The sequence below is a fragment of the Hipposideros armiger genome, unplaced genomic scaffold, assembly GCF_001890085.2.
Source record: "Hipposideros armiger isolate ML-2016 unplaced genomic scaffold, ASM189008v1 scaffold_506, whole genome shotgun sequence".
Taxonomy (NCBI): Eukaryota; Metazoa; Chordata; class Mammalia; order Chiroptera; family Hipposideridae; genus Hipposideros; species Hipposideros armiger.
In genome coordinates this window covers 743,828-750,134 of record NW_017731856.1, presented here as the reverse complement: position 1 = coordinate 750,134, position 6,307 = coordinate 743,828, and positions in this window count along the sequence as shown.

The following is a 6,307-nucleotide window of genomic DNA, read 5'->3' as shown; positions in this document are numbered from 1 at the left end:
CTCCCCCCGCCCCCACCACCTCCTTGCCCTGTGAAAACAAAGGTGCATGTTCTACTCTTTGGGGAGTGAAAAACGTTCAAGCCGCCACATTCACTCAGAGAAGGCACCTGGTCTTCTGCCTTCCTCAATCTCATCCTGAGTCTCCTTAATGTTTTCCTTTGTCCTGTTTCTTAAAAGAGACAACTCAGAACATGTGTGAAGCTGGTCTCCAGGGAACAGCATGCTCTCATCTGGGGGCGAGGTGGGAACCAGACAGGGTCATGCTCCCGGACCCTCTTCGCCAGTAGTCAGCTTGGAATGTCTAAGAAAGGAGGTTCTGGCAGCCAATCTAATTGCACAACCCCACAACTCCTCGGGGCTGTGAGTCACATGCCCCCTGTGAGCCCACAGTGCTTTGATGCAGTCCTTCTCATAGCCCTGGTCATATCGCTGACATGTCTGCCTAGCCCACTCCTCTCTAGCGGGCAGCACTACATTTTCTCTGTGTCCCTCTGTGCCTAGCACCATGCCTGACACTTTGGAAGCCCTCACTAATTGTCTGTCAGATGAATGAACACAGATAAAATATCGATTGACAATTAACCTGCTTCAAAGGATGGAGGACTCTATTTCTGGAAACTGTATTGAAGTAATTGGTTCAGAGATTAAATCACTAAAGTGTTTACTGGACAAATGAGTGGGTGACTTTCTTGGCACACTTCATAACAAGTGACACATCTTTGACCAGTCACCAGGAATGTGAGTTTTCCCATCAAGTGTTTATCGAGACCCATCTACATGCCCAGGACTGCTTCGGTACCCAGGGAGGGCTGCCGGGAAAGGAAGGCGTAAGAGAATTGTGAGACTGGGTCCTGTCCTCAAGCATCTTAATCCTAATGAGGAGGGGCAGATGCAGAAAGCTCTTTGCTGAACCCTTTTGATACTCTGAGCTGGCCCCAGAACCCCGGACAAATTTGCGGGCATTGAGACATGGCTCCACCAAACAGATTGATTTCAGTCACTGTGTCTCAAGACCACAGCATGTCACAATGGACTATGGTCACATCACTAAAACATCCAGACATGCGTTCAACCATCATGCAGCCAAACCAATGTCTGTGGGGAGATGAGTGTTTCCAGTACAATCACAAGTCTGGGAGCAGTAACGGCAAATGGAGAGCTTCAGGGAACACACCACATGGAAATGAGATAGTGACATGCTAGCCTTTTCCACCAGAGCTGCTGCTACTGCCTCCTGTCTGTCTAGATTTCCTAACCTTCTCTTGCTAAAAAGATTGTGGCGAATACTTTTTTTTTTTTTATATAACTCAACACCTATTTCCAACGCCCTTTTCTTTCACATGCCCCCACTATAGCAGCTGGAAAAGTTAACTACGATTTTTCCCAGCCTGCCTTGTGAGGAAGGCTGGTCATTTGATCTGTCTGGCCAAGGAGATGGAAACATGTCTGCTATGGGCTTCTGGGAATGACTACCCCTGCTTTCCTAACACCACCTCTACCCAAACCCCCCGTCTGTTTTGAATACAGACATGACTCCTCATGTTGGGCAATCTTCTTGTGAACATGAGAGAATGTTCAAGACAAAAACAGCATCAGTCCTGATATCACTGAAACTTTCAGACTTCTGTGATGCGAGAAAAATCCAGTCTTGTTTAAGCCATGGGTAGGTTTTCTGTGAACTCACAGGTAAACGTATTCTTAACTGGGTCACAGAGTTGCATTTTTCTTTCTCTTTACATGAGAGATGCTCAAAGAAATGGCAAACGTGAGCAACAATAGGAAAGAGGAACATGGTACCAGAGACACTGATGTCTCTGGGGCCCACAAAGGCATTTGTGGAAGAAAAGCCCGTTATGGCTGGCTGAGGATATGCACGTGGGCCCTTTTCTTGTCTTGCAAATAACACAGCATGGAACCTCTTAAGAAAAATCATGTTTTTAACAATAAAACCTCAATTAAACAACTAACTATCCTCTGGTATCTAACTAGAACTCTCAAGAAGCTGGACGAGCTCACATCACTGATGACTAATATTTGGGTTGATGCTTTAAAATACTAGAAAGTAGTTTCACATGCATCACCTGGTATTATTGCCATACCCTTCTTCAGCTACATGGATATAGATGGGCAGAAGAGTGCCCACCTGGTTTTAGAAGGGTAATTCTTGAATTCTCCAAGAGATAGGCCTATTAGCTTATTAGTCATTGTATGTAAAATGCATACTTATTTTATGTTTTTAATAAACTTGTGGTAGTCATTATAGTGTGCTGGTTTGTAGCAGCTTTACTCATAATAAACAAAAAGTGGCTATGACCCCAATGTCCATAAACTAATGAATGGATTAAAAAAATGTAGTATATTCATATAGTGGGATATTATTTGGACATAAAAAGTATTTAAGTACTGATACATACTGCCACATGGATGAACCTTGAAAACACCATGCTAATGAAAAAAACAAGACAGAAAAGACTACATATTGTGTGACTATTTATTCTACTTATGAGTATATGAAATGCCCAGAATAGTCAAATCCATAGAGACAGAAAGTAGATTAATGGTTGCCAGGGACTGGGCAGAGAAGAGAATGGGAAGTGATACTCATGGATATAGGGTTTCTTTTGGGGTGGAAAAAGTGTTCTAAAATTAGGTAGTGATGATAGTTGTACAACTCTATGACTATACTAAAAGCCACTAAATTGTATACTTTAAAAGGTTGAATTTTATTGTATGTAAATTACATCTCAATAAAGCTATCATTGTGTGTCTATATCATGGTGGTTAGAAGCTCAGAATCTGGAGCCCAACTTCTTGGGTTTGAATTCCAACTCTGTCACATACTGGCTGTGTGATTTTGACCAGGTTACTTAACTTCTCTGTGCCTCAGTTTCCTCATCTGTAAAGAAGACATAAGACTCTCTGTCTCATAGGACTGCTGGGAAGATTCAATTAATTAAAATATATTGAGTGCATAGAATAATGCCTTACACATTAGGAGCACTATGAAAGAGTAGTGTTGCTGTTTTGTTGTTGTTATTCAAACCTGAGTTTCTTACTTGACACAAGGACCATTATGGATACCAGGTTGTAGATAAATCTGTTTGAATAATGGATGGTTCTTTGCGTATAGATTTTGTTGACCTTCCTTTAGCCATTTACTACGTAAATGGGTTATGAGCTTGGTTGTTTGTAGATAAAATGGTAATAGTTTGGAGCACAGATAAATATTCCTCAGGTCTCACCAGTTGGAGAGCGCTGTGTGCGCGCGCTCACACACACACAGCTATGATTTTGAAACTCACATATGTCAAGGAATAACCTTCAAAGTGTCCCTTCTTTTTCTTCTGGGAGCCCAAACAAGGAGCTGTCATGAGCCTACATTCTGTCCATCAATTGCAGTTGGCACCAGGTGCCCACATTTCCTTCCTCTCCTGCTCTAGTTCCCCTAGAGCTGCTAGAAGAAGCTCTTGCTGTCCCCGGGACAGTGCACATCTTCCGAGTGCCATGTCCCATCCAGGTTGCCACGCTGAAGTGCCCAGAGCAGGGCAGTGGACCTGGGCAGAAGAGAGGAGAATAGAGACCTCCTTAGCCACACTGTCACCTGGGCCCCAGCAGAGCAGGTCTATGTCCACGACCTTAGTAGAACCTCATGCTCTCATGCTCTGGCTCTCATACCTCTATTTGTGGGTTCAAACTCTGTCCACTAGACCAGACTTGATATAGTTGTTCCAGCCATTCGAACCAACATCTTCCTTTCTTTACTGCCATCTTCCCCTATTCATTGCCAAAAAAAAGTTCCCCATGCAATTAAAGGGAGAGTCACAAGCATATATGAGTCGGGGGTGAAGAATGGGCCTGTATACACTCGTACACAGCAGCACCTGGGACCCGGTGTGGCCAGCACAGTGCTCTATCCCAAAGCTGATGGAGAACTGCCACCTTAACTTCATGAGAGTGAGCTGCAGTGAGCTTGAGTAAGGCTCAAGCAACAGAGATTCATTTAATAAATAGTTATTGATCACTTACTAGGTGCCTGGCATTGGGCTAGTGCCAGGGGGACCATAATGAATAAATATAGAATCTAGCCTAAGCCACAATTTCCAATGAGGTGAAACATGGATGATTTTGAACATGATTTTTTTTTTTTTCCCCAGTGAAACATCAGTGATGTGCTCTCACAATGGGATGAGAAAGACACATTCCCAGCCTGGACCCTCCAACTCCCTCCATAGAGAATAGAAAGATAAACATTCTTTTATTTGCAGTTGACATGGTTTTATTTTCATTAACTAGGAGTGGCCTTAATAGACAACAGGCCCTGCTCTCCAATTACTGCCAGAAAGAAGAGCTACAGAACATCTTTTCTGAAACCATCTCTCTGAACATTTAACCCACTCAGAGTTCACACTCCTATACAGCAAGTTACCTTTAGGTCTGTAACATAACTAGACATGTTCAATACCTTCTAATCTAAACCTCCTGGGTAGCGCACTGAGAACCTAGTTCCTGGGTGTTCATACTAGAGTATTCCTCTAGGATAAAGAGAAATTCTCCTAGGACAGGCTGTGAAATTCATCTAAAACAGAGTAAAACATTTTGGGGAGAATTTCAGCATGAGAGATTTGAACAAAAATAGAGATGTCTCCTTAATCCTGTGTGAACCAGGGTATCCTCTACTGCTAAGGATTTACCTCAGCTTCCGATTCATATCAGTTGTAGGTTTCTTCTTCCCCACCGCACACCCCTCTTTTTTTTTTTCACTTTTAATGTTAGTGTCCAATTTTGTGGAAAATACTTTCTTTAAAGAAAAAAAGAAACACAGGCATTGTGCTGGATCTTGGCATTTTATTTATTAACTGGGCAGAATAGCTTTGATCTGCTGGCTCTAAGAATCCTGATTAATGGAAGTTTTATTATATTCTCAAAGATTTGTAATAACCCATTCAAAGTGTTACTTGGAAAGTCCTTGGGGGCCAGTTTCAATGTTTGAGTGGCGTGTACTTCCATGGCTAAATATACACCCCAAAAAACTGAAAACAGGAGCTCCAACAGATATCTGTACACAGACACATGGAAAAATGCTCAACATGACTAATCATTAGGGAAATGCAAATCAAAACCACAGTGAGATATACCACCTTACACCCATAGGATGGCTGCTATTGAAAAATAAAAACAGAAAATAACAAGTGTTGGTGAGGATATAGAGAAATTGGAACCCTTGTGCACAGCTGGTAGGACTGTAAAATAATATAATCGCTATGGAAAGCAGTATTGTAGTTCCTTAAAATATCAGAAATAGAAATACCAGCAATTCCACTTCTAGGTATGTACCCAAAAGAATTGAAATTAGGGTCTGCAAGAGATATTTGCATACCCAGGTTCATAACAGCATTATTCACAATAGCCAAAAGGTAGGAGCAATCCAATTGTGATTCAGTGGATGAATGGATAAACAAAATGTGGTATATGCATACAGTGGAATTTTATTCAACCTGAAAACAGAATGAAATTCTCATACACGCTACAACATGGATGAACCTTGGAGGCATTATGCTGAGTAAAATAAGCCAGACACAAAAGGAAAAATAATGTATGATTCCACTTACATGAGGTACCTGGAATAGTTAAATTCAGACAGAAAGCAGAATAGTGTTGCAAAAGGCTGGAGGGAGGCTGAAAAGAGGTGTTATTGTTTAATACAGAGTTTTATTGGGGAAGATGAAAAAGTTCAGGTGATAGGTGGTCGTGATGGTTGCACAACAATGTGAATGCATTTAATGCCAGTGAATTATGTGCTTAAAAAATATTAAAATGACAAATTTTATGTTGCTTATGTTTTACTATACTAAAAAAAAATAAATTAAAAAAAAGAAGGGGTGTACTTAGAATGCCACCTGCATGTATGTGTAAGAATGGTCACAGGCCACTTGTTCTCTTTCGAATCTCCAGCCTGCCTATGCCGTAGCTGAATCCTTGGCCTGGGCTGTGGTCTCTATTCCCATCACCCAGTAAGGGGTGTCTGACTAAATGACATTGCTGAACCCACATGTGATTGACAAAAATAATATTTCCTCCTCGCCGTCAGTACTGTTTGTTGCTGAACCCTCAATGGAAATAATTTCAGAAGGTTCCTGCTGGCCTTTCTCAAAAGGTAAAGGAAAATCCAACATTTTTAAGGTCTCTTGAATCTTTTGTTGTTTCAAGTGAACGCTTCTTCTAAAGAACTATTTCAGCATTTTGGGGATCTGTTAAGGAGAGCATAATGAATGTTACAGAACCAGCCAACAAGAGAGAGAGAGAGAGA